This window comes from Montipora capricornis, chromosome 3 (genome assembly GCF_036669925.1).
Source record: "Montipora capricornis isolate CH-2021 chromosome 3, ASM3666992v2, whole genome shotgun sequence".
In the NCBI taxonomy this organism is placed as follows: domain Eukaryota; kingdom Metazoa; phylum Cnidaria; class Anthozoa; order Scleractinia; family Acroporidae; genus Montipora; species Montipora capricornis.
Genome location: NC_090885.1, coordinates 33,938,398 through 33,951,455, shown reverse-complemented (window position 1 = coordinate 33,951,455; position 13,058 = coordinate 33,938,398).

The following is a 13,058-nucleotide window of genomic DNA, read 5'->3' as shown; positions in this document are numbered from 1 at the left end:
TAAAACTATTACTTCCTCAATCTTACGTAAATTGCCAGAATTTGAGACTTCTAGACTTGCACTTCATCAGCTATGTAGAACGAGAAATTGGACGCTATTTCGCGCTATACTTAATTAATACATTTTAAAATATTGACAGGCAATGTACATGCACCAGGTAAGGTTTAATAGCATCCATCTGTCTCGCTGAGGTTTAGTCTTTTGAACAGTTGCAACTCCTGCTGTGGGTGGACACGTGGTGTGGAAATCATATTGTGGTTTACCATGGTTAACACTATCCTAGGAATGGCACATTAGTGTGCATGGGCATACACTAACGTACATGACCCTACACTAGCTAGCCCACATGAGCACACACTGGCCTACATGGGCCTTATTGGTAATCTAACACCCAGCCAAATCGGGTACAAAACAGCATGGGAAGGACTAAAAACTGAGTAAGGTCACAGCTGCGAAAACTCATGACTCGTGGCGCTGATTCTGCTGTCGCCTGTGCTCACTCTTCTCTTCGTACTGGTGCCCTCTCCTTCTCTCTCACACTTTGACACTGGTCTTGACGGTAAGCTTCTAGGCATCTTGGTCTGCGGCTATGGCTTCCAGGTCAGCTGGGTTGATGTTGCCAGCCCTGAGATCTCGTTTACAAAAGTCCTTGAATTGAAGCATTGGCCTGCAAGTAGGTCTGGAGCCTGACGCGAGCTCGCCTTAAAGGATGTCTTCTGGGATGCGGCCATCCTGCATGCAAATGAATGGCCGAGCCAGTGTAGATGTCCCTGAGAGAGGAGGGCAAACATGCTAGGTGTTCTTGATTTTGCCAGTACTTCTTTGTTTGGGATACATTGCAGCCGGGTGATGCCAAGGATTCTCTTAACACGGCGCAGATGGAAGGCATTGAGTCTGTACTCTTAGTAGGTGTACAAAGTTCATGCCTCACTGCCGCAAAGCAGTGTGCTCAGAATACGGTAATTTCATCATACATCATATATCATATCATATATATCTTTATTTACCCTCAGATTTTTAGAGTAGCTTGAAGTAGCTAATATCTCCGAGCATTTACCCTCCCAACCATGATACACCACAGAAGACAGACCACAACACTGGGAACTACATGCCCTACTCTCTGCGACAAGTGTGCGGGTTCTTTTACGTCCCACAGGATTATGAACATTGAAGGGTTGTGAGACGGGACCTCCGGCTTATCGTCCTTATCCGAGAAGACTAGAGTGTCTAACCATTTGCAGAAGTAACTACAAAGGCAGCACTTTCTCTTCAGTTATTTAAAGACCCTGAGTGTTGGTCCGGCCGGAGTTGAACTCACGACCTCCCGCGTGACAGCCCGGTGCTCAACCAACTGAGCCACCAGTGCGCGGTGAGTTACACAACTTCTCTACACGAAAGCCGTATAGAAACAGAAGTAAATACTGTACAACTACACTAAACATATACAAATATGTAAAGCCGTATGGAAACAGAAGTAAATAGTGTAAAACTACACTAAAAATACCGGGGGTATGTACAAATAATAAAAAAAGTAAAATATAATCAACAGTTTGCCTGCCTACTAGCCAGTTTACTTTTAAAGATAGCTTTAGATTCGGACGCTTTTATGCCAGTTGGTAATGAATTCCACAGCATTCCTCCTCTGTATAAGAAAGACCCTTTATAATATTCTGTTTTTGGAACTAGGTCCAATACAACATTATATTCCGTATTTCTTAGCTTAGATTTATAAGGGTTGTTCTCGCAGGCATCCGAGAAAAGGTCGCTTAAGTAACTAGGTACATTTCCATTCACTGCATCATACATTAATAGGCTTAAATGCCTTTGACGCCTTGAGGCAAGCTCTTCCCAGTTTAGTTGTTTTCGTATTTGTGCTGAACGAACATCATAACCTTGAAAGGTTATTATGCGTGCAGCACGATTTTTCTGGATACTAGTGACCATTCCCTGGTCTAAATTGTCCAAACAATGTCACAGTTGTCGAACACAGAATGGATAAGAGATTTGTAAATTGTATTTAGAACATCTAATGGTACATACATACACGTGCCTGTTTTAGACCACGGAAGGATCGATTTACTTTTGATCAAAGTTTGTCAACATGCTCGTTCCATTTATGATTTTCATCTAAGTGAATTACTAAATATTTTGTTGTTTGTTTGCTTGTTTCTTTTAAGGATGGTGCCTACCATTGTTATTGCGCATATGTTCTGCGCATCTCGAGATACTCGAATTTCCTATAGGTGGTATTTATTAATACAGGGATATTTTTGCGCGGTTTAAAAGTATGCGGAGAAACCAGAACTTAGCAAGTGATCTTGGTATCCGAAAAGAAAATTGGAAGTAACCAAGCATTTTTCAGAGATAATTAAGCTTCAATTTGTAAAAGAACGCCATACATTGCTTTGTATTTTAAAGCTTTTTACAAACATTGTTGATTAATTATCTTCGAAAAATGCGTGGTTACCCTCAATTTTCTTTTTGGATTTCAATAACACTTGTTAAGATCTGCTTTTCCCGCATATTCAGTAAACCGCGCAAAAATACCTTTGAATTAGTAGGCACCGTTCTTAACATAATTGTTGCCAATCTTAATTGGATAGTCTCTTCCTAAGTTAGATAATTTGAAGGTAGTTGTTAAAAACATATACTCCGTTTTAGTAACATTTAAGCTTAACTTATTTGCAAAAAGCCAGTCCCTAACGCGAGTTAGGTCATTATTTACCTTGGCATATAGTTTAGCAGTGGATAGAGAGGATGCATATATCGTGGTGTCATCGGCATACATGTGTGCTTTGGTATGCAGAAGACATCCAGGGAGATCATTAATATGTATTAAAATGCATTATTAAAAAGCATGGAGTTCTCCCAGAGTCTCTTGGTTAGGCGGGCCCTTGCTGATGCTGCCTTGTCGATCCGGGTGTTCAGCTTGGTGTACAGAGAGGCGCTGCTGGAGATGATGAAGCCAAGGTAGGTTAAATCCTCTGCAACCTCGAGGGTGTGGTCACCGAGTAGGATGCAAGGAGCTCTGCTGATATCTTGCCCCAGGATGTTTGTTTTGTTGAGAGTGATTGTGAGGCCGAACTCGTGATATGCGTATGCAAAGCACTGATTAGTCGTTGTAAGGCTTCCTCAGTGTGTGCAGAGAAGGCAGCATCATCCGCGAACAGCATCCCCCGAAGCAGAACTTTGCGCACTCTGGTGTTCGCGTGCAGGCGAGCAAGGTTGAAAAGGCTCACGTCACTCCTTGCGTGGATGGTGCTTCCGTCTTCAGTCTAATCGAAAGCGTAGGGCAGCAGCAGAGAACACAGCCTTGTTTCACGCCACTTTGCTTCATGTAAGTAAATGCACTATTGAAGCTGCTCGCGTCAGCTCATGAATTAAAATAGGTGACCGCAAATTATGGACGTTACCACTGATTTCGCTATTTGTCTTCTATGCACACAGCTTTTAAACAAACGATTGTTTGATTACTTTAATCTGTCTCCCTAATTCTATGCACATGCGGACTCGATTGAGCAGGTGACAAACTTTGCGCCTGCGTAAATAAGGACCTTGTAACCCCCTTATTTTGCAACTTCATTCGTTTATATCTCCGTTTTCGGACAGCAATCGTTTTTCTTCTTTTCATAGCAAGTTAAATCAAAGATTTTCAAAACATTCTATTTCTGAAAAAAGAGAGATATATTCAAAAAACTGTCGTTTCTTTAAGACTGGTCTATTGATTTTTGTTAAATGTTACACCATGTCAGAGATTGTTTCTTCTTATGGGGTAACGCTGTATGGGAAGATTTCGTTGTCCCATTTCGTTGTCAAAAAAGACAACAGATGTTGATTTTAAAGCTCAAAGAAATGTCTTTTCCATGGTATCAAGAGATAACCACTAGCTGAATATGCTACATTAACAATATGACGAAAGATACCAACAACCACTTAATGCAAAAACCTAATGTACGTATTTGCTACGGTAGCAAATACCTATTTTATGTAGCAAATACCTACTGTCACGTCGCAAATACCTACCCACCGTATTTGGTACGGTAGCAAATACTCATTTCCGTATTTGCTACCGTAGCAAATACTCATTCAAGTAGCAAATACCTACCAGTCAGTATTTGTTACCGTAGCAAATACCTAACTTTGGTAGCAAGTACTGACGTAAATCTAACTCTCTCTCTCTCTCTCTCTCTCTCTCTCTCTCTCTCTCTCTCTCTCTCTCTCTCTCTCTCTCTCTCTCTCTCTCTCTCTCTCTCTCTCTCCAACATTCACAATGGGTTTTTTTACAATACCAACTTTCTCATAGCCTTTGCTGGTCTGAAGTCTTACAACCTGCTGAGGATTGAGAGGTGGAAGAGGTTAGGCGCCACGATCGTAAGAGGCCTTTTGCTGCATACGCTTGGATTTGAGGCGCGAGAAAACATGTTTGTTGTTGAGGGCCCTGGGAGCAAACAGCTTCTTAGCAACTGGGAGAAGGACCTGGTGCAGCGGGACATCAAATGCTGCACAGGGAAACCAAGAACTTGATCTCGTGGAACATTCCTGCCATTAAAAAGGCTAAGCAGAGGATCTGAACCGTCCTTCTTGCATTTGTCGAGCAGATTCTTAGCATGCTTCACTGCATTCTCAACCAGGCCATTGGACTGTGGGAAGAGAGGGCTACAGGTGACATGATGGAAATTCCGTTCTTCAGCAAAGCTTCTAAATTCTCTACTGAAAAATTGTGGGCTTTTGCCTGTCAGCAACCCGCATGGGATTCGATGAACAGAAAAGTGGCGCTTCATCTTCTGAATAACAGTTTTGGTTGATAAATCGGGGGGAGAATTCATCTCGAACCAGCCGGAATATGAGTCAACCAATCAAATATATCAGCACTGACCATGAAAGCACCGGAACAGGGTGGACCAGAAGTGGCTCTTTGTGCTGGTGTAGTTTTGCACTGTTGCAAGGCTGACACAAGGCTATCGTAGAATCAATTTCCAGCATCATGGAGGGCCAGTAGAACATATCCTTTGCTCCTTCTCTTGGTAGCATCTGTCCCTGGATACCCTTTGTGGAGAAGATGGATGTATTCTTTGGGCAAGGAATTTGGAACCACAACTCTGAGGCCTTTCAGAATCACTCCATTGTCATCAGTCAGCTCATCTCTTATAGGGAAGTAGACTTTAACATCTGGGGTTACACTCTTGAGCTTTGACGGCCAGCCATTTGCAATGAAATCGGCCACTTTTTGCATAATGGGATCTGCAAGAGTGTGACTCTAGAGCTAGGCCATGCGTAATGGAGAGATCGACGAGAAAGATAACACATCAAGCTGATCGTCATCCTCTACACCGTCCGCTTCATGAAGCTCCGATCCTCTTCTGTAAAATGAACTTCAAATTGTACCTCTGAAGCTGTAACAGCATACGTTGCAGACGAGCAGGTGCAGTATGAAGAGGCTTGTTTACAATTGCCGTAAATTCGTGAAATTTGTTGCTTGTTAATGTCGCAGCGAGCAGTTCTTTCTCGACCTGTGAGAGCGCGCGAGGCATAGGCCACAGGGTTCCCATACTGAATGTATACAGCACCAAGGCCACTCTTAGAGGAATCGACAGACAGCGTAACAGGCTTTAAATTAAGGGGTTGAAGTTCTTAAGGACTGGTGCTTAAGAGATGTCAGATTTCAGAGCTACAAAAGCTTGTTGCTGAGGGTCCGCCCAAGTCCAGTGTATATGTCATTCCGTAGCAATTGGCATAGTGGCGCAGTCTTCTCACTAAGATTGCTAATGAACTTGTGAAGATAGTTGATCATTAAGAATAAAACGTAAACAGCGGTTACGAACATTTTCTTGAGCTACATAACTTTCATAAACTTAACGTTTCGTATGTTACAACATACATCATCAGAAGTGATTACTATTCAGTTACAGATAAATATAAATTCAAAAATACAGCTGTACGAAAGTTATTGACATAAAACGGCAAAAAATATGCTTATAATAGAGATAAAGTTTCTCGCTGTCAACGTTTTCATTTAAGGCTGGCCTTATATCACGGATAAACAGAGACTCAGTTTAATTTTACAATGCATATCTGATGGACCAGTTGCTAATATTTCAAAATGATCCCACTTAATTCTATGGTTGGTTAAGAAAACACGATCAGCAATTTCAGATTCGTGACAATTTGTAGTATATCAATTTTAAATGTAACCTGTGTGATGCAGGTTATGTTGGTTACACGCGGCGGCATTTGCATCAACGCTGTCTTGGTTCTCATGGTTTGCCTTGTAGGCGGCAGCTTCTTCTTGAGTTGCGAGTGGCTCTAAATCTTCGTCATGGGGTACGAAACTGGCCTCACTTTCCTCAAAAATCGCACTACTCTTGTTTGAACTCAACTCCGAATTGTCCTTTGACGAAAAAGACGAAGAACTTGAAGAAAAAAACATTTCTTCTTACTCTATGTACTAAAAACCATGCAGAAAGATGGATGACGAGATGAAGTCAAGGAGGGAACGCCACTTGACAAAATTGTGGCCTCAGGTACTTGTCGTTCGAGTAATGGCGGACAAAATTTGTACACTTTCGGGCAGCCTCTACAGATGTAAATCATCGTTAGGTTAGCTATGGACACCTTTTTTTGTCAACTTTAGGGTCTAGTCTTTAACTAAGGGTGAAAAAATCGAGTAAAAAAACCCACTGATTTTCGTCGCAGAAGCACTTTAATTAAATCGTAAAGGCTGAAGAAAATTTATCTTTTATAGACCAAATGCATAAATGGCGTCCAAAAAACCATTCTTTTGTTTAGGAGCTAATTAGCATCACTAGCCTCGTTTGCATGGACAAAATACAAAAGAAAGGTTGCTTGAGAGCGAGGCTAGTGAGTCTCATAAGCACATAAACAAAAGAATACATTTTTGGCCGCCATTTATGGATTCGGTCTGTGTAAAAGTGATACAAACTTCTCCTGACGAAGAATTTTTCTTTAAATATAATGGCCTGTACCACAGTAGTGTAAATCGCTCATATACGGCTGCCTATCATTTGCATAAATTTTGCAAATTGGAAATAGAGAGTTTGTATGGGAATGGCACCTTATTAAAAATGACGGATTTCACGATGAAATGATATATGAAATGGATCATATATGAACTGCGGATATGAAATCAAGTGAAGCTATGATCTTCGCAGTTATGAACGCAATTTTTGCAATTGCGTAGAGAAGCGGGAAATTTTCAGGCTTCTTTACGCAATTGCAAAAATTGCGTTCATAACTGCGAAGATCATAGCTTTACTTAATGACGGATTTGATGCAAATGAGGCGGGAACCTCATTAACGTCCGCCATTTTGTTTTGGAGGGAAGCAGTCCACAAAAATTTTTTTGTGACCACTTTTAAGACGGAGCTTAGTAACCGTCTGCTTTTGTCACGGACGTGACCTGGGCCCTAGTGATATTAGTAACTGACAAAAATGGCGGCGGGTTCGCTATTTGTGCATTCTTCGGGGGAAAGAATATCTCTCTGCTGATTTGGATTCGCATTATTCTGGAGAATTGTGCTTTAAAGTGTGCAACCTGGCATAAAGCAAGTGTTTCAAGGGCAATAGACATTGTTTTATGGGTACAAACGTAAAGATTGTGGCGACGGGAAAGTTAAAGTATGTTCACAACACAACAAGAGATCATTTTGGGACCACTTTGAAGGTGAGGAATTAATTTTTCTAATCAGTAATATGGAAAGAGACTAACGTTAGTGTTGTAAATTTGAACGTTTTCTTATGAGCAGTGTTTAATTTTCTAATTAAGGCAAGCTGTTGGCCCTCTTTAGTTGGACTACGTACAAACCTCCTTTGAAAGGTTCAGCATCTCATTTCTCCTACCAGTATCATAGATTGATTAAACGTACAGTGCTGCGTTATGACTCGGAATGAATAAAATCATTAGCTATGAAGAAATCTTTTGATAGCTTTCTTTCTTAGCTTAATTGCAAGTCAAGGATGTTACCTCTTATTTTACTACAGTACTTTCTATTTTAGTCATTGTTATAATTTTCCCAATATTTGGAGCTTTAATATGAAGAGACTTATTGATCTCTGATACAAAAATTAATTTCCCACCTTTTATTCATCAATACAAACTAACTTAATTATTTTACAATGTAACTGAAAATGCTATGATAATAAATTATTAACTCTAGAATGCTTTGCATGAATTCTTTGTATAACCAACATTGTTATTAGTATTATAAAATGTCTATATTTGTTTAACGTTTCCTTTCCTTGTACAAACCATAGATAATTACATAGTTCACTTCCTCTCTAGATTTAAGCTTTTGCCAATTGTGGGATAGTGTACTTTTCTTTATTTATATTGATGGAGCTGGTTAATAAATAAAACTGACATTTTCTGACAAGAAGTTTGGCAAATAAATCATTATTACGTACATTGTAGTATTTACCATAAACAAGAACTATTAAATTTTAATATTTAGTTTCAATGTCTGGAATTCTTGTTAGGGTTTTTTTCGTTCATGATTTATTTGCTTCTTTTAATACATGTAAAATGCCTATGAAGGGAATATTTGTTTGTATTCTCTGTTCTAGGATAAAAAAAATGGCGTTTTTACAAGCGCTCAAAGTTGCACATTTTTGTTCTTTTAAATTTAAAGTAAGAAGTATTACTTTTTAATGCACTGACTCCAAGGTGTGGGACTTAAACATATTTTACTGTCAGACTGTTAAACACCAGACGATCTTACTTGTCAATGGGGGCGGTCCTAACCCTAACCGGTTCAGGTGACAGTGGGTTCAGATTAAATTAAATTTGTTATTGTCATTTATATTCTTATTGTTCATACATATTAGAATTAATTTGGGCACCTGTAGACTACATGTAGATTAGTTTACCAACTATTTAGTTACAAGTCTCAAACTCTACACACACAACAATAGTACCTCAAGTATAATTGTTCTTTCTTCTCCCTAAAACGTTTTCCCTTTTTATTGTTTCATAGAAATTGTATTGATTCTTTTCTATTCTACAATATGTACCGGTATTATATACACGATTTTGTTGTAACACTACTGTATAAATTATCCTAACTTTTACATTGTATGTACATGATTTATTCTCTGAGTTAAAATTAATAGAAATTGACTTGACTTGACTTGGCTTTCTAAAAATACATGCAAATCCAAGGGACTGGGTCAACTTTTATTGAATAACAAAAGCTTCTGACATTATTTTGTGTGCAGAGGTTTCCTTCACTCATTGTTTGCACCCAAAGCTACATTACAATCTTTTGTTACATGATATTTTGGCCGCACACTTCAGATATTTCCATTTTTCCTGGAAATTTTGCCCAATTTCCAGCACTCATTAGAGCTCTGATAAAACTTTTCATCCTAGACAACTCAAACTTTAGTATTCCGAATTTAAATCATTTAACTTTCAAAAAGTGCAGAAACAACTCTTGCCTGACAGACATTTTAAATTTAACTTAAGTATTGTTAATTCTATTATGTTTACAAAATACAATGTGCATCTGTTTTTCGATAATATTACTAACGAGTATGTCCAGCATTCCGTGTTTGTTCAACGTTGCAATCTTAGTTTTTCATTACGTTATTACGTTATTATGATGAACATCTTACAGGGATGTTTCAACGCCGCTTTCTTAATTTCAGTTTAATAGTTTGTTATTACGCTATTACGATGAACCACTTTCACAGTATATGTATGGTCTTGGTCAAGCTCGACACTTTCATGATAGTTGTTACGCTATTACGCCGTAAATATTTTGTGTAAGGATTTTCCATTCCGTGTTTCTTCAACGTTGCAATCTTACTTTTTCATTACGTTATTACGCTGTTATGATGAACATCTTACAGAGTAAATGTACGGGTTTTGTCAAGCTCGATATTTTTCAAATTACACAACTACGCCAATATGTGATTGTTCAACAGCACATTACTACGCTATTACGATGGACATTTTAAGCCGGAAAAGCAAAAGGACAGACATGTACCGCTGTTCGTACATTTGGTACATTTCATGGATCGAAGAGACGTTTAAAAACTCACGACATTGAAGACTCCGTAAAGCAAAGGAAGGAAAATCCCATTGCTGCCCTTTCCGTTGTCTCCCACCCCTCCCTAAACAAGTGGCTGATAAAAAAAAATGCAAGTGAAAAGAAACAAAAAAGGGTATTACGCAAACAAAACGGTATTACGCTGTTACGAAGTAATAAGCAAAAAACGAAAAAACAGCAAACCTAAAACAGGCAACATATGGATGAGCACAGGCAGTTCTGCTTGTAACAAATTTGGTTACTTGTAGTGGTCTTCTCTTCATACAGGGATCAACTTGGTGAAGCTCTACATTTCCACGACTTTACAACAAGGATTTGGATGATAGTGACATTGAAAGTGAAGAGGAGAATTTACAACAGTCAGAAGTACTGTAGTTTGTTTGATAGTGTGAAGCTGGACTGTAGAAGCTGTTGCACCAAAACACTAGGGAGCCAGATAAAGATTTTCCAAATGCAAGGGCAAGCAATTTTCTTTGAAAATACATTTGAAGGTCTTCTGTGATAAACTTGAAGAGTTCAATGAAATTGTAGGCCCGCATTCGTTGTAAAACCACACTCTTAAATATGTTGATCATGGATTCAGTGTAATTGTCAGAGTTATTTCCTCTGGTGATTAGATTTTTGCAATGGCAAAGAGCCCACTCTTGCTGCCCTTTTAAAGATCTTTTTTCATACTCTTGGTAACAATTGGGATATTTTGCAGTAACCATATCAGTTACATTGTAATACAGATTCTGCTGCTGCTTGGAGGAGTTCTTACAAGTTTTTGAAAATGTCCCATTAAGTGTTGATGATCATCTCTATTTATGTTGTTGCTGGAGTTATATAGCCAACGCCAGACAGCTTGCAGGAAGTGGAAAGTACAGAGCAGTATTATTACTTCTTTCCAGGTGTCTAAAAGAGCCCCCCTTTGTCCAAAGTCATCATCAGTCATAAAAATATCTGGACCTGTTTTTGGTCCTCTGCCACCAAAGGCATGTGGAGGTAACATATTTTGTACATACTTTTTCAAGGCATTGCCTTATGACATGCTGTGATTGCCCAGATGTAATCCACACACCTACATTTGTAGTGGCAGTCAGCACCAGCAGGGTGATGTGTGCACATGAGATACATAGGGTTATTGTGTGGGCTCTGCTCACACTAAGTTGTCATCCACAGTATTTGTCGGTGTAGGAGTCTGAATTGTCAAGACTTTGCGGAGGTTTGGGTGCCAGTGCATGGATAGAAGTGGTGGCCATCTTGATGCCTTTCTGTTTGCTGTGAGTTGTGTCCACGATGTGCTGCTTTTGAGAAAATTTTTCTTTGTTTTCCCCGGCTTTGAGACACCAACTAAAGGAAATTGGTCTTTCATTTTTGGCAGGTACTGAATGTGGATATTTTGAATTTGTTTGGATTTATCGAAAATCTGGCTCTGTAATTTCCTAAAATGAAAACAATTGCAATCTCATTTCTTTCGTTATCTTTTCCAGCTGTTGATAGAGGAGAGTTATTTTGCTCATGCAAGCAAACATTTATCGACCTGAAGATTCAGTGCGGGTTACACCACGTAATTGGAGTCGTTTCAGTTTTCTCGCAAGGCAACATTTGAACGCTCTACATTGTAATATTATTGTGCGGGTTCAACAACAGAATCTCAAAGTGTCTGCTAAATGTTACAGACTGAAATAATTATAATTATTGTTTTTTGTGCGTGCACTGAACTTGGTCTGTTGAGAGAATTTTTATTAACACATTGACTCCTGGGGTTTCCCCATTGACGAGCAAAATCGTCTGGGTTTAGACAATAAATACTCTGGTGTTAAACAGAATAAAATACTAAGTCTGGGTGGGTTATGCCAGTGTAGGCGGCAAAGGGTTAATGGGACAGTTTTTCAGCGAGTGATTAACCCAATGACTCCTGCGGTTTCCCCATTGACGAGTAATTTTAGGCGTGAGACAGTCAGAGTAAAATACTACGTCTGACCGGCTTAGGCCAGTGTGCATGTATATAGGCGTCTTTTTAGCAGCCTCTTGTTTTTTTGGTCAGCTTTTTTCGTTTGCACTGGCATAATTATATACCATCTTTTAAATGAAACCCGCATTCCAGTTCTTGAGCGACCACCACTTTCCATGTTGTATTTTACATGTATGTTAGATGATGTCACAAGTGTGGACATCCAGTTGTCTACATTATCCTCACAAGTCATGTCACATTCTTGATACAGAACTGCACTCTTAAGGTACCTTCCAATACTGAAAGATCTTCAAATTCAGTTCATTTACATTCATATTCTGTTGGCAAGATGGTAGCAGCCTTTGTAGGTACAGTAGATCTCTAGTGTTGGATTTTTTTCTTTTGGGTGGCACAGTGCAAGAGTAACTACAATGATCTTCATTTATGCGAGTCGACTGGGAGTTAGAAAGAGTTGATGGATTCTTCTTTTCACTAGTAATATTTCCCTTATTACTGGTAACACTGTGCACTGGACAGGTGTAGAATTTCAACTTGCATTGGAAGCTTGAGTGTCTGAAGAGGTATTGTTTGGAGCTTTTCCTGACACAGAAGTTGTGTTGTCAATATTAAGCTATGATTGTCTATGAAGATTTTAGTTTCAGGTTTCCCTGCCCCATTAGTTGTGTAATTCCTTGTCAATCTTGGTTGCCCAGCATAGTTTTTCCTGAAGCTTTATCTGAAAGATTTTTTGGGTTGTAAGTTGTAGCTTGGTTTGGGTGGTCAGGGGGTTAGGGTTATAAAATCAGTCGATTCTTGGTTGTCCATAATGTCCAACAGGGTTTCATTTGAATCATTTTCTGACCCACTTTCTGTCTTGCAAGTTGAAGTGTGCTTGTCTAACAGGATAATGTTTGGGTCTTTCCCTGACACAGTTGTTGTGTAGTCAGTTGAAGCATCCTCCTCGGTAACGAAAAAGACAAAAGGAGGCTCTGCTCACAGGCTGCTTGATTGTCTAAGAAGTTTCCATTTAGGGCTTTCCCAAAACCAATTGTTTT